General features: G+C 43.3%; 1 protein-coding gene across 3 annotated transcripts in view; it reads right to left on the reverse strand.

Moving 5' to 3' along the window:
• Positions 1–27,949, reverse strand: part of LOC124381492 — an 88,175-nt gene that overhangs the window by 32,650 nt on the left and 27,576 nt on the right. The window contains exons 1-2 of one of the 3 annotated variants that reach the window (XR_006924855.1): positions 23,451–23,544; positions 22,964–23,021 (exon numbers count right to left, since the gene is read on the reverse strand). The gene's annotated coding sequence lies outside the window, so the exon portion shown is untranslated. Of the gene's footprint in view, positions 1–17,752; positions 18,286–22,963; positions 23,022–23,450; positions 23,545–27,949 lie in introns of those variants that run through there. The other 2 variants (XR_006924854.1, XR_006924856.1) reach the window with 2 other exon arrangements.

Here is a 27,949-nt window from a genome sequence, read left to right on the forward strand (position 1 = left end):
CCCTGCTGTACTCACTGTACACATATGACTGTGTGGCCACTTCCAACTCCACAACCATCATCAAGTTTGCTGACGACACCGTTGTGGTGGGCCTGATCTCCAACAACAACGAGACGGCCTACCTACAGGAGGTTAAAAACCTGGAGAGATGGTACCAGGAGAACAACCTTCTCCTGAACGTCAGCAAGACTAAGGAGTTGATCGTGGACTTCATCATGAAGCAGGAGCGGTCATACCAACCGCTAAACATCTGCGGGACTCCAGTGGAAAAAGTGGACAGTTTCCGGTACCTGGGTGTTCACATCACACAGGACCTGTCTTGGTCCTGTCACATCAACACCCTGGTGAAGAAGGCCCGGCAGCGTCTGTACCATCTGAGACGCTTAAGGGACTTTAAACTACCCTCTCAGGTGCTTAAGACTTTTTACACTTGCACTATTGAGAGTGTTCTGACGGGTAGCATCACTTCCTGGTTCGGGAACAGCACCATGCAGGACAGACGAGCCCTCCAGAGGGTGGTGCGTTCAGCTGAACGTACCATCCACACCGAGCTCCCTGACCTGCAGGACATCTACAGCACGCGGAGCCAGGAAAATTGTGAAGGACCTCAGCCATCCCAACAATGGACTCTTTTCTCTGTTGTGTTCGGGGAAACGCTTCCGCTCCCTGAAGGCGAACACAGAGAGAATGAGGAGGAGCTTCTTCCCGCAGGCCATTCGGTGTTTAAACCAGGAAACACCCAGGATCTAAAAACTGGCCCACTCTCTCCATCATCACCCTTTTTTTCCCCTGCACAATCACACTTTTCGTGCTACGGCACATTATACACTGGACTTGCACAGCACAGTGCACTTTACATTTCATATTTTCATTTTCTTTTTCATATTTATTTCATATTTCTTATATTCTTATTTTTATACCACACCATTCCGCACAAGAACACTTTACACCACACCTTACTGCACACGGACACTTATGGACAATCAAAAACATGCCTAACTTGTTTACTGTTGTTTACTGGTTAACTGCACACTGCCATAAACATTTTCTGTGTATGTGTATATATAGGTATATATGTATATGTATGTATGTATATATACATATATATTTAGATATCCTTATATCTTTATTTATCTGCCTTCTTTTTCTTACTATATTTTTCTTAAATTTTGTTATTATATTTATATTTTTATTCCCCTTTTTACCCTATTTTATTCCCTCATGCCGGACCGTCGTTAAAAGCATTTCACTGATTGTCGTACCCTGTATGTATGTGTATGTGACAAATAAAATTTGATTTGATTTGATCATTAAAAACAGAAACTGGAGAAAATCTGGTACCCCATAATCACAAAAATCCTCAAATCAGAAAACACAAAGACACAAATATCGCAGAGAAACACAAACAATACAAACACACAATCAAAAAAAGCACAATAAACCCAAAAACAGCTGACAATAATGAAAACATCTATTAATACAAAACAAATTTGGGATCACTGGAACAATATAAGACTTGGCCATTAAAATGGAGAAATATGAGAAAGTCATTTTCAAACATTGTTTAATAAAATACAAACAAACACACTGTAAGCAAAATCAAACAATCAAACAACTGGAAAAAATATAAATGGCAATTAAGGACAATCAAAACGCATTCAATTTCTCAATAATTGAAAAAGAACTTAAAGAAATAAGAAAAAGTGTTAAACCTAAAAACCTGGACCTTTTTTACATTCCTGAAAAAAAAACCACTCGATCGAATACATGCAGGTCAACTTCTTTACAAATATCCGTTTAAACTGTTTTATTCCTGTTTTATACACGATGTTTCACCAGTTTTCTTTTTTTTTAATTCTCAACTAAATGCATCTTTTGTTCTCTTTTTTGTAAACATCTTAGTTTATTTTATTTATTTTTTCCAATAATTGTATGAAGCCCGGCTGCAATCAGTTTGGCAATACAAATGTACAATTTTTGTCATGCCAATAACCACACTTAAAAAAAAGAGAGAGAGAGAGAGAGAGAGAGAGAGAAAAAGAGAGAGAGAGAGACTGAGAGAGAGAGAGGGTGTGTGTGAGAGAGAGAGAGAGTGTGTGAGAGAGAGAGAGAGAGAGAGAGAGAGAGGAGAGAGAGAGAGAGGTGTGTGTGAGAGAGAGAGAGAGAGAGAGAGAGAGAGAGAGAGAGATCTGGTTATGTACAGATCCGTGCATTAGGTTAAATTGTGTTAAGAAATATTTCATTACTTATGATTAGAACATCTAACACATCTCACCAAACACACACACACACACACACACACACACACACACACACACACACACACACACTTCGTTTATCATGAACAAAAGCTTAAATCCTGAACTTGCCCCTTCTCATTAATTGGGATCTGTGACACTCAATACACTCTCCAGAATTGGGGTGAAAAGGATGTGTGTGTGTGTGTGTGTGTGTGTGTGTGTGTGTGTGTGTATGAGAGAATGAAAAATTAACGTGGGAAACAGGAGAGAGAGAATGCACTTGTTCCAGTTTGAATAATAAGCTCCACCAATTACTATCTCACAAGTGTGTGTGTGTGTGTGTGTGTGTGTGTGTGTGTGTGCGTGTGAGTGTGTGTGTCAGTGACACAATGCTTTTCTAAGCACTTATGAATTATTTAGTGTACTGTAAGTACACAAGAAACTGAGACAAGCGCCATGCATTACAGAGTTCCATAAGGACAATACCAATCACCACCCCACCACACCACACACACACACACACACACACACACACACACACCCCAGAGGTGACAAAAGTCCACACCTCCTTCACTCAGTAGAAGTGCAGATAGTGAGGTTATAAAAGACTCTGGTAAAAGTTGAAGTGAAGTAAAGAAGTTTGTGCTCTGAGATGTTCTTCAGTAAACACTAGTGATTATTACGACCTGTTTTAGTGTCACACTGGAACTGAACCTCATCATATTCATATATTAATACAAATTTCAAATGTTCTCTAATGAAGGTATTCAGGCTGAAGATCTACCATATAGAACACAAGCAAAGCAATGATGATAATGATCAGGTGATCAGGAATGTCTCCGTTCTCAGTCATGTTCTCATCACTGACTCCCTCTGTCTCATCCACGTTAACCCCAGACTTCTTACTGCCTTCTGCCTGCTCACTGTGAGCTTCAGAAACTAGTCTGGTGTGAGAGAGACAGGAGATGATGCAGCAGTGGGAGATTGAATAAGCAGCAGAATGATAAACAGGTTGATGTGCAGAAAACAGCGCAATGAGAAGAAGAAATATTGATCATGTCACCAGACAGATTAAAACTAATAAGTCTGTTTTGAAAATGTAAGAAGTCAAGTCAAGAGGGTTTTATTTTATTCTTTACTAGAAGATCAAAGTACAGATATTTGTGTAAAAATGTTGAGTGAAAGTAAAAAGTCTAAAAAATAAATAGTGAAGTCTGCTTCTTCTTCTTCTGCTCCCATTAGAACATCTTTCAAACCAACTACCCGCATGTGTTCCCCAGTGGAGGGAAATAAAGTATAAGAACCGTAATTTCCGGACTATTAAGTGCACCCATATATAAGCTGAATTTAACAAAGATTTTTATTTTTAACATAAATACGCCGCACCTGTCTATAAGCTGCAGGTCTACACTGAAACTAATGTACTTTACACAGGCTTTAATGAAAGACAGTGTCTGTTACATGGTGTAACGGGTGAAATATGTTGCGCTTCTTTAAGAGCAGAGCGGCATTTTGGGAATAACCTGCTGCTGCATTTCTTCCACTATTACTACGTGTGTGTAAGACTGAGGATTATGTGCTCATTATTTTCTGATGCTCATTTCTAAGTTTCTTTGTCTAACCCGTAATGCTGTTGATAAGAATAATAAAAAAGCACGAGTTTTGGAAAGCCGTCTGTGTTTATGATTTCTGTTGTAACTGGAGTTAGTGAGCTCTCCCTTCACCCAGACTCAACACGTTACAACGGCTTGTATCTAAACAGTAGCCGACCAAGAAAGTCATTGTTCACCGTCTTCCTTCTTCCTTTCACAACTATTTCTCTCGGGAGTTTATCTTTTGGCATCATCGTGCGTTTAAAAAAAACCTTTTTTCTCCCGAAGCCGTGCAGCTCAGAACACAGGTGAGGTGCGTTTTTTTGTTTCCGTTCGAAAATTTCACTGGTCTAATGTTATGGGGTTCAGTTTTTTGGCTTGAAGTTTGTGAAACCGGGAAAAATTCATAAATAAGCCACTTTGTTGTTAAAGCCACGGGGTTCAAAACGTGGGAAAAAAGTAGCGGCTTATAGTCCGAAAAATATGGTACTTTATTACCAGCAGGCAGAAAGCAACAAGAAGTAAAGATAACGTGGATGAGATAGAAGGAGTCAGTGATGTAAACATGACTGAAATCAGAGACATTCCTGAACATCATCATCATCATCATCTTTTCTCTGCTTGTGTTCTCTATGTGGATGTTCTGCCTGGACACATTCATTAGGTAACAACATTTTTAATTCATTTGTATTAATATATATATATATATATATATATATTTGGCTGGCAAAATTCAAACTCTAATTCTTTTAAACGGCACTAAATTTTATTAAATAAATTATTATTATTAAATAAATAACTAAATATAAAAGAGGCGAAATTAAAACCTTCAGCAAAACATACACTTATTCCTGACGTCCTTTCTTTACTTAGATATAAAATAAATAAAATAAACTCCACCGAAAACTATTTTTAATCAGTAAACATTTCTTTTATTTCTGCACCAAGTCTCAAATCAAACCCCAAATCCACCATGATTTACACAATGAACCCTCTGGGTGGTGTTTTGTGGGTTTTTCCCTCATAATGGAGAAAACAAACTTAACTTACTGTCTTTATTGATCGTACAGATAAAAACAATTCATCATTCAAATCTGTAAAATGTTTAATTTTATTGGTAAACACTTTTAATAACAACAAAACGCTGTGTTTTTGTAAAATAAAGTAACACAAATCTTCACAAACACATCAATAAAACAACCTGAATCTCAGTGAATATTTACCTCACAGACACAATAAATATATGTGTAGAAAACTCCACGTCTTTTACATAAACCACATTCACATCGAATACAAATATTCTCTGATTCTGTAATCGCTATGATTTATTCCATAAATCCCATAAAACCATTACAGACCAGAAACCAGTCTGATTATGAGAAAAGCTTCTTCACTGGAAGAGGTGCAGTTTCTCTGGTGTCACCTCATTAACTGTCCGGGTGGAAACATAGCAAAGGTTCCGTTTGGTGTCCTGATGATTTACATCATTTAAACCACCATTTTTACTTTAAATCATTTACAAGAATTTTTTGTCTTCATGCTCCATGTTGCATCCATATTTCTCCATGTCCATGTTGCTTAAAGTATTAAAAACAGGAAGTATTAATATATGGTAGATTTAGAACAGATAGAAATGTGTGATTAAATATTTAATTTGATTAACAGCCCTAATATTAATATAATGTGAGGTTCAGCTCCCAGCGTGACACTAAAACAGGTAGAAGTAATAACTACTTTTTACTGAAGTACATGTCCGAAACAAAACCTCTTTACTTTCACTTGAGTACAAAAGTATAATCAGTACTTCAGCTTTTACCCGAGTATTTTAAAACATGAGTATCTGTACTTCTACTTAAGTAAAGGATGTGTGTACTTTTGCCACCTCTGGTCTTCCCTCACCACAATCATAAACCACCTCCTTGGTCTTCCTCTTTTCCTCCTTCCTGGCGGCTCCACCTTCAGCATTCTCCTACTGATATACCCCATGTCCCTCCTCTGAACATGTCCAAACCATCTCAATCTCACCTCCCTCACCTTGTCTCCAAAACGTCCTACATGCGCTGTCACTTCTCCACCAACATTCTCAAAGCAAATAATGCATCTGTGGTGCTCTTCCTCGGCATGAAACCATACTGCTGCTCACAGATGGTCACCTCTTCTCTCAGCCTGGCTTCCACTACTCTTTTCCATAACTTCATGGTGTGACTGATCAACTTTATTCCCCTGTAGTTACTGCAGGTCTGCACATCTCCCTTGTTCTTAAAGATCAGTACCAGCACACTCCTCCTCCATTCCTTAGGCATCTTCTCACCTTCCAAAATCTTGTTGAACAATCTAGTTAAAAACTCCACTGTCATCTCTCCTAAACATCTCCATCAGGTATTAGGTATCAGATCAGGCGCTGATCTGGTTTACACCAGGGGTCAGATGTTACAGCCCAACACTCCTGTCCATCGTCAATATGAGATCTTTACCCAACAAGATGGATGAGCAAGCGACTCTTACCCAGCATCAGAGGGAATTCCGGGAGTGTAGCATCATGATATTCATGGAGTCATGGCTAACCAAGGAGACCTAACCTTTCCACCCTTACTAATTCCCCTCCAGCCCCACTCCAACCAATACACAATGCCCCTTGCAGAAGCCTAGGTGAGAATAGAGCTCAGAAAGATCAAAATGAGAAAGGCTGCCAGCCCAGACGGCTTCAGCTCCAGGCTCCGTAAGACCTATACGCATATTGTTGTACATGCTTGACCTGAGCCTGAACTGGGGAAGTTGCCACAGCTATGGAAAACATCCTGTGTGGTGCCTGTACCAAAAGACTTTGGGGACTACCGACCAGTAGCACTGACCACTGGCAGAAGTTCTCTGATAACTCTGCTATCGTCGGTCTGATCACGGATGATGATAACAGGGAGCACAGAGGACTGATCCAGACCTTTGTAGACTGGTGCCAATGGAGCTGCCTCCAGATAAACGCGGGAAAAACCAAAGAACTGGAGGTTCACCAGTAAACATTCAGGGAAAAAAGATTGTGAGAGTGGACTCTTACAAATTCCTGGGTATTCATCTGAACAGCAAACTGGACTGGACACATAATAATGAGGCAATTTACAAGAAAGAGCAGACTCTTCCTACTGAGGAGACTAAGGTGTTTTGGAGTGCAGGGAGAGCTACTGAAGACCCTGTTTGACTCTGTGTTGGCCTCAGCCATATCATATTGAGTGGTATGCTGGTGTAGCAGCATCTCTACTGCAGACAGGAAGAGACTGGACAAGCTGATCAGGAAGTTCAGCTCAGTCCTGGGGATTCCTCTGGACACTGTACAGGAGGTGGGAGAAGGAGAATGGGAGCTAAACTATCATCATTACTGCAGAACGTCTCTCAGCCCCTGTATGAAACAGTTTCATCTCTGAGCAGCTCCTTCAGTGACACACTGTTACATCCTGAGTGTCTGAAAGAGCGAAACAGATCATCTTTTCTCCCTGCTGCTATTAGACTTTACAATCAGAGCTGCTCAGTGAACCAGTCACCAAAATATACACTGTTACTGTTTAACTGCAATAATAACAACAACGTATTTTATGCAATAAATGTACAATAACAATAATTTAAAACCGTACAGTATCACCCATGTGCAGAATGTTTGATAGCATAACTACTAATTGGTCTCTTTTTCTTCTTTTGTATTTATACATTGTGTTGTATATACTGTATTGTTTTTTTGTATATATTTGCACATTTCTTTCCTTTGCTGCTGTAACACAGAAAATTCCCCACTGTGGGAATGAATAATGGTAGATCTTATATCTTATCTTATGCTTCTACTGGTATGTCATCTGGTCCTACCGACTTTCCACTCTTCATCCTCTTAATTGCTGCTCTCACTTCCTCCTTACAAATCCTATCTACTTCCTGCTTCACATCTCCACACCATCCAACCTTCTCTCTCTCTTATTTTCCTGATTCATCAGCTGCTCAAAATACTCCCTCCATCTTCTCAACACACTCTCCTCACTAGTCAACACATCTCCATCTCCATCCTTTATTGCTCTAACTTGCAGCACCTCCTTCCCAGCTCGGTCCCTCTGCCTGGCCAAGTATAAAGAAACATATATAGTAAGAAGTGATACCAGAAAACTCTAATAAAGTACAGCAAATATATAAATACTGTAAACCTACAAATATGTAAATATATTTTATTACTCCCCACCTCTACCACACACACACCACTCTAACACACACACACCCCCAAACCACACACACACACACACACACACCATATATACATACACCCCAACACACCCCCATATATACATACACCCCAAACAGCCCCCAAAACACACACACACACACACACACACACACACACACACACACACACACACACACATATACACATACACCCCACACACACACACACACACACACACACACATACACCCCACACACACACACACCACCATATATACATACACCCCAAACACCCCAAAACACACACACACACCACCATATATACACATACACCCCAACACACACACACACACACACACCATATACACACATACACCCCAACACACACACACACACAGTATACACACATGCACCCCAACACACACACAGTATAGACACATACACCCCAACACACACACACACACACACCCCAACACACACACACGCACAGTATAGACACACAAACCCCCAACACACACACACACACACACACACACACATATGCATACACCCCAACACACACACACACACACACCATATATACACATACACCCCACACACACACACACACACACACCATATATACACCCCAACACATGCACCCCAACACACACACACACAGTATAGACACATACACCCCAACACACACACACACACACACTCACGCACAGCATAGACACATAAACCCCCAACACACACACACACACACACACACACACACACACACACATGCACATACACCCCAACACACACACACACGCACACACCATATATACATATACACCCCAACACACACACACACACACACACACACACACACACACACCCCAACACACACAATCACAGGCACACACACCATATATACACATACACCCCAACACACACACTCACACACTATATACATAAACCCCCAACACACACACAATATGTATTGTGTATGGGTGTACTCCCAAACACAAACTCATATACACACACACACGCACAGTATACACCCAATACAACGCCCCCCCAACACATATGCACACTCGTACACACACACACCCTCACACACACAAACACACACACAAACCACAACTGCCCTCCAGTATCACTGTTGTGTGTTTGATGTTATATATAATTTTGATGCTTCTCTTTGTGCAGCCACATTTCATCTGTTAAACATTAAACTTCATCATACTCTAACAACTGCATCTCTGTATGTGTGTGTGTGTGTGTGTGTGTGTGTGTGTGTGTCTACAGATGGCTTCAGGTAAAATAGATCTCAAGAGAGCAGCAAGTGGTTAACAGCTTAGATACACTCCAATGACTCACAAACTCACAAACACACACACAGTGAAAGAAAAGAACTCAGACAATAAAGTACTTGGATCCTTTCTTTGAACACAAACATTCAAACTTCACTTTATTACTCATACATGCCACCCCCCCCAACACACACACACCAACAAAGCTTTTAATGTCAGTGAATTTGACTTTAAAAGCCTTTTATTAAACTGGTCTAAAAAACTGTATTATAAAAGAGCGAGGTGTGTGTGTGTGTGTGTGTTATATTGTACTGCACTCTATTCATCACTGTGACAGAAAGTGCATGTGCACACTCTCTCTCTCTCGCTCTCTCTCTCTCACACACACACACACACACACACACACACACACACACACACACACACACACACAACAGTGAAGTAAAGTCTGAACACTGACACACTACATACACACTGCAACACTCCTTCATAGTGCTGATGGGGGACTGTGTGTGTGCTGATAATAGACTGTGTGAGGAGCCATAAAATAAAATGGAAAGTTAAAGTGCAGTTAACTACAGCACAAAACCGAGAGGGAGAGAACAGAGGGGGTGTTTGGGGGTGGGACACGTGTGTGGGTGGTGTGTGTTTGTAGAGGAGTGTGTGTTAGCGGTTGAGACATGGTGTGTGGATTGTGTGTGTGTGTGAGTGAGAGTGTAGAGGAGTGTGTGTTAATGGTTGGGATACGTATGTGTATATGAGTGCAGCGGAGTGTGTGTTAGCGGTTGGAACACGTGTGTGTGTGTGTGTGTGCGTATGAGTGCAGAGGAGTGTGTGTTTGCGGTTGGGAAACAGTGTGTGGGGGCATGTGTGAAAAGAGGAATGTGTGTTAGCGGTTGGGACGTGTGTGTGTGTGCGCATGCATGCGTGTGTGCGTGCGTGTGTTAGTGTAGAGGAGTGTGCATTAGCGGTTGTGACAGTGTGCGGTGGTGTGTGTGTGTGTGTGTGTGTGTGTGTGTGTGTGTGTGTGTGTGTGTGTGTGTGAGAGAGAGTGTTTGCATTTGGGACACGGTGTGCCGGTGGTGTGTGTGTAGAGGAGTGTGTGTTGGTGGTTGGTGTGTCTCAGACTGCAGACCAGAGCTCCTCTAGTGACCGATCCACCAGATCCACAAGCCCTGCTCCTCCTGCTCGGCTGAACCAGACCAGGAGAAGCCCTGCTCCTCCTGCTCGGCTGAACCAGACCAGGAGAAGCCCTGCTCCTCCTGCTTGGCTGAACCAGACCAGGAGAAGCCCTGCTCGGCTGAATCGAGTAAAAGAGTCACAGTTGGCTCTGAAGCAGTGTTGGAGCTGCCTGTGTAGAAGGGAGACATTTAGATGGAAGACAAGTCTTTATTCAAAGTCCTGAATAATAGAAAGAAGTGAGGTAAGGAACAAAGGAAAAAAGCAGGCAAAATAAATAAATGAAGGTGGAGGAACCTGAATCAGAAAGTAAGGATACAATGTCCGGCTCTGTGTTCAATCTAGACTCCCAAGAGGAACCGTTAAATGTGTTTTACAGTGCTGAAGACATCAAAATGTTTTTAAGAACCACCAAGTGGCAAAGGAACGTATCAATATATTCATGTATATATTGGCAGATGTAGAGGACAGGGGGGTATGGAGACGGGCGATTCGCTGTGGCAACCCCTAATGGGAAAAGCCAAAAGAAGATGATGATAGAGTGTGTCAGTGGTGGGTGTTCAGGGCCAGTAAAGCTTCTCTGCTGGACTAAACACTATCAGAAGCACTGACCTACATTTACAACCTAAATTCTAATATTTGTTCAATAAAATTGTATTAATTTATTCCTAACAGTTTATTCTCTTCATTTCATTTAACTCCCTACAGCAGTGGTGGGATTTAACTAAAGCACAAATTAAAGAAATCTTTTAACAGTACACTCTCAATGTCACAAGAGACATTGGCAGATCTCTAAAAGCTCTTGCTATAGAGATAGTGGAACTTCAGCATTTGGAGGCCACATGGAATGAAGGGCATATTGAAGCCCTCAAAAATAAATTACCTGTTGTACACTACAACACAGATTGATGTTTCTAATTTCTTCTTCAGTTTAGAACAAAATAATGGACAGACAAGATTTATGCATGCTGTGCAAACATAATCAGGGGATCTCGTGTCAGAGCCTTCTGGAATTCGCAAGCAGACAGTCAGCTTCTATTCCAAGCTGTATAGCAGCGAGAGGTCAGGGGCACAGGTAGTGGAGGACAGCTTCCTCAAAGACCGGCCTAAGCTCACAAAGACAGTGGCTAGGGAATTGGACAGAGAGCGGACACTGCTGAGCTTCAGCAGACTCTCCAAGGTATGGAGAACGGACAGGCACCAGGTATAGATGATCTCCCTGTGTAGTTTTTTAAAGGCTTTTTGAGAAGTAATAGGGCAGGACATGCTGGAGAGGACATGCTAAAGGACAGTGTGAGAGGAAGTCAGCTCCCATCTAGCTGCAGGAGAGCCGTCCTGACCCTGCTGCCATAAAAGGGAGACCTGACACACCTGAAGAACTGGCACCCGGCTTCACTACTGTGCACTGACTGCAATCTGCTGTCAAAAGCATTGGCCTTGAGATTGACAAAGGTGATGGAGAAGATCATTCACCATGACCAAGACATAGTGTGTGCCTGGTAGATATTAAATAACGTACACCTAATTCATGACATTTTGGACGTCTCTAAGCATTTGGGCTTAAAGACTTTTCTGATTTTCTTAGACCAGGAAAAGGCTTTTGACCGGGTTGAGCATGAATACTTGTGGAAGGTGCTGGAAAGCTTTGGGTTTAACCCTGGTTTCATAGCCATGATCAGGGTGCTGTACAGTGAAGTTGAGAGTGTACTAAAGGTGAATGGTGGTTTATGTGCTCCGTTTAAAGTGTACAGAGGGATAAAACTAGGCTGTTTACCGTCAGGAATTTTGTACAGACTAGCAATCTGAAGAAAGAACTGCAGCTTTTCGCCTTCAGTTTATCCAAAGACACCTAACCGGGCCCCGGAACCTGATAGGGAAAACAGCAGCCATTGGACTTTTGCACATGGTGGGACGACTGGACAGAACACTACACTGGCTGCTGTAGGAGTCCCTCTTCAACGGGAGTCGGCTGGACATCTCCTCAATGATTGTCACACTCCGGGAGTTGGTGAACATCGCAGGGTCAGACCCGTCACGAGGGGAGGACCTGGCAGCATGTATGGGACTCCGGCCCCTGCACATTGCTAACCAGCTCCTACACCGCTGGAGGTCTACACTAACAGCAGAAGAGTGTGTTCAGCTGAAGGACTACAAAATCAGTAAAACTGGTCCTGCAGAGGATGAACCCTTTCCCCAGCTGGACATCGCTCCTGACCTCGACAGGGGTGGAGGTTCCCCTCCTGGAGTGCAGTGGTGAAGGGGAGATGAACTTTGGGACAGTGTCGGGGAAGCTGCTCTACAGGGCCTGTGTTGAGATTTTAAATAAGAATAAACTGAGTGTGAGGGTGGACCCCCAGTGGAGAAATGTTCTTGGTTTTAATGATGATATTAAACCAGAGTGGAGACACTGTACAAACCACCGTTAACCAAAAACACTGCCGAGCTCCAGTGGAGGATTTTACACTGCATCTTCTCTGTGAACTCTTATTTTAAACCCTGATGTTCTGCAGGACTCCGTTCTGTTCACAGAGAGAAACTGTTTTTCACACTTTTACTCACTGCTCCAGGTTACAGTCACTGTTTGTGCTTTTAAAATTTATTCTAAGTTCCTTTAATGTGATTTTACTCTTCAGTGTTTTATTCTTGGGTTTAAGTACGTCAGGAGAAACAGGTTCATGTGCCACTGATTAAATATATTTTTGGCCAAATGAAAATGACAATATACCTGAGCAGAAAAAAATAAACAAAATGCTGACTGTGACTCAATCAAAATGTTCCAGGATTGTGTTAGATTTTAATTTTTATAAGAGTATTGGGGATCTAAAGACATTTGAGGTTGTGTGGTATAATGAAGCTCTCTGTTCTGTTCACACACACCCCTCCCCAACCTCCATTGTCTGATTTTATTCATGTCTATCATTTTATTAATTTAACCTGAAACCAACTGCCATTTAACAAGTTAAAAAGTCTTGTCTCTCTTTTTCTCTCCCGCTCTCAATTTTCTCTCTGTTCTCTCTCTTGTTCACTTGAATCCTGCGCTCTTTAAAGTGGGCCACTTCACCATCAGGACACTTTTCTGACAAGCCCTCATCATCGAGTCATCACCACGCCGCCTCCGTATTGAGCACCACACACACACACATACATACACATACACACATCTAACGCTCGTTAACGCCGCTCCCTCGTTAGCATGCAGCAGCTAATGCAGTCCGTGGGTGTGTACAGTCGTTTGATTGCAGCGGGTTTTATGTGGAACAGGAAAGCGACAGCATTCTGTCAGGTCAGGAGCAAATCAGCTGCAAACGCTACGCTAACAGATGCTAATAAACACAGATTACCATTACAGAAGGCAGCTGTAGCAAAACCCGTGGATTCGCCAGGATCAAACTCTGACCTTTAACCCTGAACTGCATGAGGTTCAGCAAAAAACCCTGTTCTGTACAGTTTCTTAATCATACCTCTATATATAACTGCTTTCCCCAGATATTACAAAATATATCTATATAATACAGTCAGGGGTTTGTTTAACACATCCCTGTGGTTTTACTTCTAAACACACAAACACATACACACACAGCATGATGAAAACAAGGGTCTCTCTCGTTAGCACTAACACAGGAAAGCAGGGTTGTATTGTTAAACAAGCACAGAGGAACCCAGTGGACACACACACACACACACACACACACACACACACACACACACACACACACACACACACACACACACACACACACACGAAGAGGGGAATCTCCTGATTTAGCTCGTTCTGATGCAGATAATTGGCCGAAGCTGCACGATTGGACACAACGTTAAAATAAACACAGATATGACAGGAGTCAGAACAGAACAAGTTGTTTGTTTGTTTGTTTATTTATTTATGTATTGTGTTTATTTCCAGCCACCATGAGCCAGACACCTTCAACACCACACATTACAGAAAAAAGCTCAAGGACAACAGGAATCTGACTGGGAGAAGGACAGAGAGCATCACCTCACACCTCCAACATGGAACAGATCAGAAAAGGGTGGAGTTCTAAAAAGAAATTCTCTCACACACACATGCACACAGAGTGGACTTCGGGATGGGTATTTGTGGGGTATCGTGGATTTGGGGGGTGTAGTGGAGTTCAGGGGGCTTAGTGGTTAGGGTTATAGTGGAATTCGGGGATTCAGTACAGTTCAGGGGGTATTGTGGTGTTTAGAGATTTAGTGGAGATCGAGGGGTTTATTGGTTAGGGGTATAGCGGAGTTTGGGGTAGTGGAAGCCAGGCTGAGAGAAGAGGTGACTATCTGTGAGCAACAGTATGGTTTCATGCTGAGGAAGAGCACCACAGACGCATTATTTTATATAGGTCAGAAGGAGCTGCATTGTGTGTTTGTGGATGTAGAGAAAGCGAACGACAGGGTGGAGAGAGGAGTTGTGGTATTGTATGAGGAAGTCTGGTGTGTCAGAGAAGTATGTGATGGTGGTGCAGGTCATGTATAAGGACAGTGTGACAGCAGTGAAGTGTGCAGTAGGAATGACAGCCTGGTTCAAGGTGGAGGTGGAACTACATCAAGGATCGGCTCTGAGCCCTTTCCTGTTTGCAGTGGTGATGGACAGGTTGAAGGACGAGGTCAGACAGTAGTCTCCCCGGACTATGATGTTTGTCTATGATATTGCGATTTGTGGTGAGAGTAGGGAGCAGGTGGAGAAGATCCTGGAGAGGTGGAGGTACATGCTGGAGAGAAGAGGAATGAAAGTCCCCTGTGTGCATGTGTGTGAATGAGAGGGAGGGCAGTGGAGGGGTGCAGTTACAGGGAGAAGAGGTGGAGAAGGTGGAGGTGTTCAGGTACCTGGGGTCAACAGTGCAAAGTAATGGAGAGTGTGTTAGAGAAGTGAAGAAAAGAGTGCAGGCAGGGTGGAGTGGGTGGAGAAAAGTGATAGCAGGAGTGATTTGTGATAGAAGAGTATCTGTGAGAGTGAAAGGGAACGTTTATAGGACTGTGGTGAGACCTGAGATGTTGTATGGATTAGAGACAGTGACATTGAGTAAAAAACAGGAGGTGGAGCAACGAGTTCATTAGAGGGACAGCGCATGTAGGACGTTTTGTGGACAAAGTGAGAGAGGCGCGATTAAGATCGTTTGGACGTGCAGAGGACCTTGCCACCACGTTGCCTCCACGTTGTTCTGCACCTCAAACTAGGCATAAAAGTCATACAATGCATCTGGAAGGGAGGAGTCATGGTCATAACGGTAAAGTTGTCTTGTAGTTTGTGATCGCATGTATGCCCTGTCACATGCACCGAGTATTTCCTTTGTCCTGGAAGTGGCTGTGGATTCGCTTGGCGTGTTGGTGCTGCACCTCTCTGTTGAGTCCGGACAGTTTGGCCCTTGCCTATAAGAAATGTGGTCTGAGTAGACGAGTTGGGGGTGGGCCTGCCTGTTTTTTCCTCTCACTGCAAAGTCCACATGCTGATGAAGTTTAGGGAGTGCAGTCCTGAGATTCGCATGGTTTAAATTTCCAGCGATTATAAACAGTCCGTCAGCGTGAACATTCGGCAGGTCGCTAATAGCCCCATAGAGTTCACACAGTGTCTCCTTAGCGTTAGCGCTGGGGGGAATGTACACTCTGACAACGAAAGCAGTGGCGAGTTCCCATGGTAAATAAAATGGCCTGCATGTTACAGCCATGTACTCCACTAGCAATAAACAATAGCAGGAGTCCTTGCACCATTCTGTGTTCATATCAACACGCATGCCATCACCACAAGTCTTCATCAGCAGCAGGAGGTCGTATACATAAACACGGCTGTCTCTGGTGTCAATGTATTCGGAAAAGTCGGGCTAAAGCGAAAAGCACCAGTTTGGATCCGGAGATGCTGCTGCATGCTACTGCCCCACCATCTCAGAACAAACAGAGTAGAGTTCGTGTGGTACAGTGAAGTTCAGTGGGGTATAGTGGAGTTCATCTCCATTAAACTTAATCCCCTGTTTAGGTGTGAATAGTGGATTGGCTGAAAGTTTAGGTGTGAGATTTATGTTTATTTAAAAAAAAAAAAAATGTATCCCTCTTTCACACTTTCTTTTATCTATACCACAGCATAGCATGATTAAAGTCAACACACACACACACACACACACACACAATGAGGTCAGTGGAATTAGTTCATTGCGTGCTGGTCAGTGAAAGCGTTCCAACTGAAGAACGTGTTAGCAGGGGTCAAAGGTCATGGTGGGTTAGGTAATTATCTTCTCAGGGTAATGAGCACGAATAAACATCCACTAACGAGTGTGGAGTCTTAATGAAGGAGGTGGAGAGCGAGAAAGAGCGAGAGAGAGAGAGAGAGAGAGAGAGCTTTGTGTGAATGGTAAAGGTTAAAGTCACTAATTAGAGATTGTCTTTCAGGCATGGAGGCTTTTAGTATTGTTTAATTTGTGTGTGTGTGTGTGTGTGTTCTTGTTTTAATGCCTCATGGTGGTGGTGTGTGGGAGTGAGGAAAGAAAGAAGGGATAAAGGGAGAAGAACAGAAGACCTAAATAAATGCTGGTTCTTCTACCTCTCCTTCTAAAGTCTGCTTTATTGACATGGTGCATTTCACCTTAATGCGAGCCTGAAAGTAAAAAGCACATCGTCTCACTCCTGTCTCGGCGTGAGTGCCTCCACACCTGCACGTCCTCATTAACTTTAACAGAGATATAAAGCAGGAAGTGAGACACCGCCTGAGGTCTCACTCAACCTCAAAACTAATGCTCATGTCACTAATGTGAACTGCCACCCGGCACACTGTTTTATAACAAATAAATAAATAAAAATAAATACGCAGAGGTATCAAAATGTTTCATAACTAGTTTTGTAAAACAAAAGCAGATGTCAGCAAAAGACTGCACACACAGTCGCAGGGAGCACCGACTTTCATAAGTGCCAAAAGACATTGTCCTCTGTACATCAGGAGATGTACAACTGGTGCGTGTTCTGAACATGTGCATTTATCAGACGTCCGTGTCCACAGCGATCTCTATCGATGAATAAATCCTCACTGGTGCACTAGATTACAAACTTAAGATAAATCAGACTATAACTATAACTAACTATAACTTTTTTTATGAAAAGGAACAAGCAGACCTGTGTTAGTGTTAGTTTAAGTGTTTGAGGAAGATGAAGGTCTTCACCAGTCGCTTGAAGATCATCAGGGACTCCGCTGTTTAAACATCTAGGGGAAGTTCATTCCACCACCTCAGTGCCAGAACAGAGAAGAGCCTTGAAGTGTACTTACCTCTCATTCTGAGAGAAGGTGGTACCAGTGGAGCAGTGCTGGAGGATCTCAGACAGCGTGGTGCAGTGCGAGATGCGATGAGGTCCCACTTGTATAACACCAGTGGAGAGTCTGTATGGGGCAGATGTGGACCTCCATGTTTCCTGGTATGAGCAACCTTCCAGGTAGGAAGCAAACCATTCCCATACTGCTCCACAGATCCTGAGGCTCCTGAGGGTAGACCAGAGTTGTGGTTGACTGTGTCAAATGCTGCTGAAAGGTTGAGGAGGATGAGTACAGATAACAGATTGGCTGATCGAGCAGCCTGTGGTTTCTCAGTGACCACCAAAAGGGCCGTCTCTGTGGAGTGTGCCGTTTTGAAGCCAGACTGGTTTGGATCTTGGAGGTTGTTTTGAGAGAGACAGACAGTTGGTGAAAAACACTGCATTCCAGAGATTTGGAAAAAAGTAATACCGGTCTGTAGTTGTTGATGTCCAATAGATCCAGAGCAGGTTTCTTCAAGATGGGACTAACTTTCGCTCGCTCGTCTGACAGATTTCCTCAATTTTCTTATCATAAAAGGAGGCAAAGTCAGGTGGAGCAGGGGGGTTGAGTAGTGAACGTGCTTTAACACGTTTGCTATTGTGACCACGTGCACACCCTGTCACTGAGCTCTACTCACACACGAGTTCCTTACCAGAAACAACCTCATCTCACTTCCACACCCACCCTATTCGCCAGTTTTTCCCGAAGATGATGATCCAGTTGAAAGCTCGCCATTTTGACATCATTGCAGAGATCTGGCACGAGTCACAGAAGGGGCTTCGAAAAGAAGACTTCCAGAATACATTCCAGAAGGGCAGGAATGTTGGGACCACTGTATCCCTGTGCAAAGGGACTGTTTCAGAGGTGATAGTGTGGAAACGTACTTTCTTGTAAACAGAATTAGTCTCAAAACCTTTTAAAACAAAACTTTATTCTCTTAATTTGCATTTTCAGCTTTAAAGCTCCACCTCCAAATCCTTGACCACACTATTATTATTATTATTATTATTCTCATCATCATCATGTAATTATGCAATAAAATAGGGATTACAATAAAATTCTGCTTGTTAGCAGCTATAGTTAAATTAAGCAGCTGTGTGTGTGTGTGTGTGTGTGTGTGTGTGTGTGTGTGTGTGTGTGTGATCCCTGACATCAGCAGGATAGCACTGTCACATTCAGCAATAAACCATGACAGCGATGATGCAAGCACATCACAACACTCATCTTCCCGAATCAGCCTTTTTCACTGCTAACTAACGTGTGTGTGTGTGTGTGTGTGTGTGTGTGTGTGTGTGTGTGTGTGTGTGTGTGTGTGTGTGAGAGAGAGAGAGTGAGAGAGAGTATTTTTACATTTTAATATTTTCAGTAAGTCCTTTCTAAACACCTGCCAAAAAAGAGCTCTTACACACTGTTGCGTCACACAGAGAGCGTGTGAAGTTTTCTGGGAGTCCATTTATTACCTTCACCCTGAATCACACACACACACACGCACACACGCACACCGAGGAGGGACAGAAGGAGAGAGGAAGAGACAAAGAGAGACAAATAGAGAGACAGAGGGGAAGGCAGGAAGTGTGTGTGAGAGAAAGAGAGAGAGAAAAACACATCTGTATGTTTTGAGATGTAGGTCCTGCACTCTGTATATAGTCGATGATTGTGAGATTTGTGTATTATTGTGGTGGTATTGTGTGCTTGTATGTAATTGTGGTGTTATTGTGTGTGTAATTGTGGTGTGATTGTGTGATTGTGTGTGCGTGATTGTGGTGTTAATGTGAGATTGCGTGTGTAATTGTGGTGAAATTGTGTTATTGTGTGTGTACTTTTGGTGTCATTGTGTGTAATTGTGGTGTAATTGTGTTAATAATGAACATGGAATGTAAGTACTATTGTCCCTGAGGAATGAGATGGTGACGTCACTGCAGCTTCTTCACCCTGGGAGATGATTGAAACAGAAACACACACACACACACACCCACACACACACACACACACACACACACACACACACACACCCCTAAAGTTCTGCTAAATGTGAATGAATTGGGAAGATCCCACATGCAGGAGTGTATGAACAGCATGGTGGAGCACATCCTGAAGCTTCAGCCCTGAACTGAGTGGTCACCTGCAGTGTGGTAGGTGTGTTCATGTTCAGCAGGAAGTGCAGGAGCACAGGAGTGAAATCTAATCGAAGGCCACCTCCATGCTAACGAGACTCTGATTAGAAATGGATTTGTTCATCAGCTGAAACAATGTTCATTAATTACACACTGAATTAAACCTTCACCTCCATGAGTCCCTCAGTGACATCATCAATTCAACACCACACACACTCCTTACCCCCCCCCCCACACACACACACTCCTTACCCACAATCCCTCACACACACCCCAACACCACACACACTCAACTTCAATGCCTCACCTCCCCCCACACACAATTACCAACAATCCCTTACCACTTACACACACCCCAACACAACACACACCTTACCCATAATTCCCCATCACTTACACACACACAACCCAACACCACACACTCCCTCTCTCTGTGGTAGCACACACTCTTCATATGGAGCAATCATACAGCACTGATGAGCGTGTTGTATGTGTGGTGCTTCATATCAATGACTAGTGCTGATGGGGTTTAGTGGAATGTGTAGGTTTTTTCTGGAATATGTAGGTGTTTGTTTGAGGACAGGGTGTAGGAGTTTGATGGCAAACAGGGTGTAGATGTTTGGTGGAGAGTGTAGGTGTTTGGTGGAGAACAGGGTGTGTGTTTGGTGGTGTGTTTAGGTGTTTGGTGGTGTGTGTAGGTGTTTGGTGAAGAACAGGGTGTAGGTGTTTGGTGAAGAACAGGGTGTAGGTGTTTGGTGGAGAACAGGGTGTAGGTGTTTGGTGGAGAACACCATTTCACTGTATACTGCATCAGCTATATATGGTTGAAATGACAATAAAAGCTTCTTGACTTCTTGACTTGACTTGAGGGTGTAGGTGTTTGGTGGAGAACAGGGTGTAGGTGTTGAGTGAGTGTGTAGGTGTTGGGTGGAGAATGGTGTAGGTGTTGGGTGAGTGTGTAGGTGTTTGGTGGAGAACAGAGTGTAGGTGTTTGGTGGAGTCTGTAGGTGTTTGGTGAGTGTGTAGGTGTTTGGTGGAGAACAGGGTGTAGGTGTTGGGTGAGTGTGTAGGTGTTTGGTGGAGAACAGGGTGTAGGTGTTGGGTGAGTGTAGGTGTTGGGTGGAGAACAGGGTGTAGGTTTTGGGTGGAGAACAGGGTGTAGGTGTTTGGTGAGTGTGTAGGCGTTTGGTGGAGAACAGGGTGTAGGTGTTTGGTGAGTGTGTAGGTGTTTGGTAGAGAACAGGGTGTAGGTGTTGGGTGAGTGTAGGTGTTGGGTGAGTGTGTAGGTGTTTGATGGAGAACAGGGTGTAGGTGTTTGGTGAGTGTGTAGGTGTTTGATGGAGAACAGGGTGTAGGTGTTGGGTGAGTGTGTAGGTGTTTGGTGGAGAACAGGGTGTAGGTGTTGGGTGAGTGTAGGTGTTGGGTGAGTGTGTAGGTGTTTGGTGGAGAACAGGGTGTAGGTGTTTGGTGAGTGTGTAGGTGTTTGATGGAGAACAGGGTGTAGGTGTTGGGTGAGTGTGTAGGTGTTTGGTGGAGAACAGGGTGTAGGTGTTGGGTGAGTGTGTAGGTGTTTGGTGGAGAACAGGGTGTAGGTGTTTGGTGAGTGTGTAGGTGTTTGATGGAGAACAGGGTGTAGGTGTTGGGTGAGTGTGTAGGTGTTTGGTGGAGAACAGGGTGTAGGTGTTGGGTGAGTGTGTAGGTGTTTGGTGGAGAACAGGGTGTAGGTGTTGGGTGAGTGTGTAGGTGTTTGATGGAGAACAGAGTAAAAGATGGTGGTTGGTGATTTTACTATTTGTATTTTATTTCACACAAATCTCATTTGCTGCTACTCAGTAAATATTTTTCAGTTCATCACAAACACCAAACATCATGACTCACCGACATCATGCTGTGTGTGTGTGTGTGTGTGTGTGTGTGTGTGTGTGTGTGTGTGTGTGTGTGTGTGTGTGTGTTTTACAGGCCCACTGTGTATCTATGCAAATTGTTAAAATATTGCTTTCTGTGTGTTTGTCTGATTCTCTTTCCCTGTGTGTATTTCATTGAGATTCTGAGGCAGTAATTTCTTGTCAGATTTAATCAAAATGTCAGAGCTCACTGCTTACACACACACACACACACACACACACACACACACACACACACACACACACACATCATTCCCCTACTGCAATATACTTCAACATCAGAGAGAGAGAGAGAGAGAGAGAGAGAGATCACATTTCCTGTCTGTTCTGTATCTTTCAGATGACCAGGCTCCTTTCAAACTATTGGAACAGCAGATTAGTTCTTCACCGCTAAGGGATTCACCTTTATGAAGACCACATTGAAACCTTCACCCTGACTATGAAGACCATTGCTATTAAGAGTTACTTCAAACCCACATTCACCACCACCATCGAGACCAAACCCACATTGAGACAGATTCTCACCAGGACCAGTGGCATTAAGACTTAAATAAAGACCATTTATCCAAATCCAGCTGAAAAACATAAGCACCAACCAGAGACCAGAGTCCACATGAAAGACTAGAACTTTGAGGACAATTCCAAAACTTTGGATATTGATGGCTAGACTAAGATGAGAGTGCTTGTGGACTATAGAAAGTACAAAACCCTTAAAGACCAGAAATTTGAGGGTTATACTACAATCCAACCCAAGATCACAGCCCATGAACCACAAGCACAGACTTTCAGATAAAACTATGACAAAAACTCTGAGATGTGGATCTGAACCAGGATCACAGTCCTCAAAGCCCAGATCCAGGCCACAGTCTAAGACCAAAACCCTGACTAAGACCTCCATCACCAACACACAATGTAACACTACACAAAACAGAGTGAAGCCTGAACGTTACAGAAATAAGATCCAGATTTAAACTCTGATCTCAGAGATTGAGATCAAGACCAAGGTCCTAAACACCTGAATACAGACCAGACTGTAGACAACGAGCAAAGTGTCAGAACACATCTGGTCTCCATCCAGCTGTTTGTATGCATATATACAGTAGAACATGTTTATAATTAGACCTGATCAGGAGCCTGATGTTCTCCTGAACCCCAGTGTGAAGTGTTACCTCGGGTCACAGTGAGGAACGTCATGCTGTAGAGAAGTCCTGTGTTTCTCAGAATGTTCTACAGAAAAACAGATGATGTAAACGTGTGTTAGATATCAGATAATTCATTCGTCTAAAAGCTCCATTGAGCTTAAATGGCCTTAGCTCGCTCTCGCTGTGTGTGTGTGTGTGTGTGTGTGTGTGTGTGTGTGTGTGTGTGTGTGGGGGCATTAGAGCATGGTAAGTGCTTTTATTGGTGTTTCTATTAGATAATTCCACTGTAGATTAGAAGTGTTAGAAAAGAAATGGCCTTGGAGTAATACAGTGTGTGTGTGTGTGTGTGTGTGTGTGTGTGTGTGTGTGTGTGTGTGTGTGTGTGTGAGTGAGAGGTCATGTATAATACAAATTTAACACTGAGCAGGAAAAACAGAGACAGCACTTTCCAAACAAATTTATAAAAACAATAATTACATATGAAACATAGCCAAAAGTATTTGCCCCCCCTGACCTTCATGCCATTTAATTTCCTCTTCAAAGTCCGAAGTTGTGTAGAACATACACAACAACTGAGATTCCAAAACTCTGCTCCAGCATGATGCTGTTCCTGTACACAAAGCGAGCTTTAGGAAAAACAGCTGTTGATGTGAAGGTTGGAATAAAATAATTTAAATGTCCTTCACAGAACCCTGATCTTCACAACCTTACTGAACCTCCTCATTCATCATCAGTGCCTGATCTCAAGAATGCTCCTGTCACTGTATGATCACCAAGCCCCACAGCCATGCCCAAATATTTAGTAGAGTGAGTAATGAACACATGTGGATTGAAATGTTCAGCCCAGATGTGTATGAGTGAGAAGATCGGGTTACATATACGTCTGAACAAAGTACGGTTAGATGGCTGGATAGATATTAATTGCTAAGCTTCATTACGCGTGTTGTAACTGCAGGAGGAGTGTAACAGACCTATCTGCTCTCTACATTACACACAGGAAGCACTTAAAACATTACACACACACACACACACACACACACACACACCACTCAGTAATTGGAGCAGATCCAAAAAAGTATGAGTTATGTTTACTGCGTTTGATTTAGACGACAAGTAGCTGAGTGGAAAAACAAACACACGCACAAACACACACATGCGCGCACACACAAATGTAAACACACACAGTCTCTAAAATCAGACTGGGTTTAAGATTAAACATTTTCCACTGATCTGTATTTCACATTAATTCAGTCTCTGGTATAAGAAAAACACACACACACACACACACACACACACACACACACACACACACACACACACACACACACACAGCTGTCTGCTGAAAAACTCCATACATTTGAGGGTTTAATTTAGACTGATTGTCTCACACGTGTGTGTGTGTGTGTGTGTGTGGGGTTGCAGCACACTATACACCTGGTTGCAAGCTCCGCCCACAGACACACTGCAGACAACCCCAAAAAAATAACAAGGCACAGGACTGTGTGTGTATATGTGTGTGTGTGAGAGAGAGAGAGAGAGAGAGAGAGAGAGAGAGAGAGAGAGAGAGAGAGAGAGAGAGAGCAGCGTGAATCTCCCACTTCCATGTCCCCTGAGCACCATAAAAAACACTAAGGAGGAAATGAAATATCTCTTATGTTCACACACACACACACACACACAGATAACATCTTAATTACCACACACATACACACCTGTCTTTCTGCAGTATCCCCTACACACTCGCACATCTTTATCTCTCTCACACACGGGACATGTTAGCAGATCCAACAGGGAGCTTTAACTAAACATCTACCCCACACACACACACACACACACACACACACACACACACACACACACACACTTACTTTCTCTGTGTAAGTGACAGATGTACGTGTTTATTTTATATGTGCATATGATTTGCATATTTGACGCATATATAATAAGCATGGGCCCACACTGGAGGTGTGTGTGTGTGTGTGTGTGTGTGTGTGTGTAGCAGGTTGTGTTAGGCTCATCGCTACAGTCCTTCATATCTCACACTTTTACACTTTTCCTGCTGCGTCAAGTAAAGAGACGTCTGGCAACACAGACCAACTTTAGAACAGTGTGTGTGTGTGTGTGTGTGTGTGTGTGTGTGTGTGTGTGTGTGTGTGTGTGTTTGAATCCCTTATTCTCCTTTAATTCTTATAGTTTGGAACTGATTTATTATTGTATGATTTTAGTTTATTTTCATGCTGATCTGTTTCTCTCCTCCTTTTCTCTTTATTTATTCCTTTTCCATGTTGTTCTTCGTTCTCTTCTTTCCTCCTCCAGCTGTTTCCTTTCTCACGTTTACCTGCAGGTCTGGCTGTTTTCATTCTTTTTTTTTTTTGGAAAATAAAAAAATCAGTGAAGTTTTAATAATAATAAGTTTTAATAATAATAGTTTTAAATAATTACAATTACAACATTTCCTTTTTGTCTAATTGTGTGATATTTGGGAAGGAATCTCTGTATTGTGGGGAATCACTGTTTATTGTGTGTGTGTGTGTGTGTGTGGGGGGTTACTGTGTATTGGGGGATCACTGTGTATAGTGTGGGGGTCACTGTGTATTGTGGGGGTCACTGTATTGTGTGTGTGGGGAATCACTGTGTGTAGTGTGGGGGTCACTGTATTGTGTGTGGGGGATCACTGTGTATAGTGTGGGGAATCACTGTGTATTGTGTGGGGGGTGTCACTGTGTATTGGGGGGTCACTGTGTATTGGGGATCACTGTGTATAGTGTGGGGGTCACTGTGTATTGTGGGGGTCACTGTATTGTGTGTGGGGGATCACTGTGTATAGTGTGGGGGATCACTGTGTATAGTGTGGGGGTCACTGTGTATTGTGGGGGTCACTGTGTGTGGGGGATCACTGTGTATAGTGTGGGGGTCACTGTGTATTGTGGGGGTCACTGTATTGTGTGTGTGGGGAATCACTGTGTGTAGTGTGGGGGTCACTGTGTGTGTGTGGGGGATCACTGTGTATAGTGGGGGATCACTGTGTATTGTGTGGGGGTCACTGTGTATTGGGGGGTCACTGTGTATAGTGTGGGGGGTCACTGTGTATTGTGGGGGTCACTGTATTGTGTGTGGGGGATCACTGTGTATAGTGTGGGGGATCACTGTGTATAGTGGGGGGTCACTGTATTGTGTGTGTGGGGAATCACTGTGTGTAGTGTGGGGGTCACTGTGTGTGTGTGGGGATCACTGTGTATAGTGGGGGATCACTGTGTATTGTGTGGGGGGTCACTGTGTATTGGGGGGTCACTGTGTATAGTGTGGGGGGTCACTGTGTATTGTGGGGGGTCACTGTATTGTGTGTGGGGATCACTGTGTATAGTGTGGGGATCACTGTGTATAGTGTGGGGGGTCACTGTGTATTGTGTGGGGGTCACTGTGTATGTGTGTGGGGATCACTGTGTATAGTGTGGGGATCACTGTGTATAGTGTGGGGGTCACTGTGTATTGTGGGGGGTCACTGTATTGTGTGGGGATCACTGTGTATAGTGGGGGATCACTGTATAGTGTGGGGGATCACTATTGTGTGTGTGTGGGGGGTCACAGTGTATTATGGGGGATCACTATATTGTGTGGGGAGGATCACTGTGTATAGTGTGGGGATCACTGTGTATAGTGTGTGGGGATCACTGTGTATAGTGTGTGGGGATCACTGTGTATGTGTGTGGGGATCACTGTGTATAGTGGGGGATCACTGTGTATAGTGTGGGGAATCACTGTGTATAGTGTGTGTGTGTGTGTGGGGGGTCACTGTGTATAGTGTGGGGATCACTGTGTATTGTGTGCGGGGGGTCACTGTGTATAGTGTGGGGGTGTCACTGTGTGTGTGTGTGGGGGGGTCATTGTATAGTGTGTGTGTGGGGGGTCACTGTGTATATTGTGGGGGATCACTGTGTATTATGTGCGGGAGGGTCACTGTGTATAGTGTGTGTGTGGGGGGTCACTGTGTATTGTGTGGGGATCACTGTGTATTGTGTGGGGATCACTGTGTATTGTGTGTGTGTGGGGTAAGATCACTGTGTATTGGGGGATCACAGTGTATTGTGTGGGGATCACTGTATTGTGTGTGGGGGGTGTGTGTGGGGGTGTCACTGTGTGTGTGTGTGTGTGTGTGTGTGTGTGTGTGTGTGTGGGGGTGTCTATGTGCAGTTGAGGTGAAGCAAGTAAAGCTTTAGAAGTTAATGTGGCAATGTGCTCGAGTTCACCACCACATGCATGCTAGGAAATCTAATCCTGTGGATTACAGAGCAGATTAAAGGAATGTGACTGGATAAAAGATAAAACAGTGTGTGTGTGTGTGTGTGTGTGTGTGTGTGTGTGTGTGTGTGTGTGTGTGTGTGAACGAGAGAGAGATTTGTGCTAATTCGATGCTAACACACACACAACTCAGTTTATCCAAAAGTAAACACACAAACAGTGTGCGATGTTCATGTGAGTCTGGCTATAAGAACGGACTCAGTCTGGATAAGGGAGCGAGAGAGACAGAGATAGAGAGAGAGAGAGAGAGAGAGAGAGAGAGACACTAAAATATAGATATAAATAAAATAGATAGACAGATCAAAGTAAAATAAATAGATAAATAGACAGACAGACTGATAGACAAAGATAGAAACAGAGAGAAAATGAGAAAGGAGAGAATTATGCAGGGGAGGGGCTGGGTTGAGGCCACGCCTTTGAGGTACAGCTGTCAATCACACAAAAACACAACAGGTGTGTGAGGCTATTGACAAAATTTCTAGTGTGTGTGTGTGTGTGTGTGTGTGTGTGTGTGTGTCACTGTCCCCTTCAGACCTCATTACAAAGTCTTTTGAAGCTCTGAACATGATGCTAATGAGAGACACACACTCAGAATTTACAGTAAACAGTCTTTGTGTGTGTGTGTGTGTGTGTGTGTGTGTGTGAGAGCAGTCTAAGGGAAATAAAAGATGAAAGCTATTTTCTCATGTTTCCCAAAATATAAATCAATGAGAC

This window comes from Silurus meridionalis, chromosome 28 (assembly GCF_014805685.1).
Source record: "Silurus meridionalis isolate SWU-2019-XX chromosome 28, ASM1480568v1, whole genome shotgun sequence".
In the NCBI taxonomy this organism is placed as follows: Eukaryota; Metazoa; Chordata; class Actinopteri; order Siluriformes; family Siluridae; genus Silurus; species Silurus meridionalis.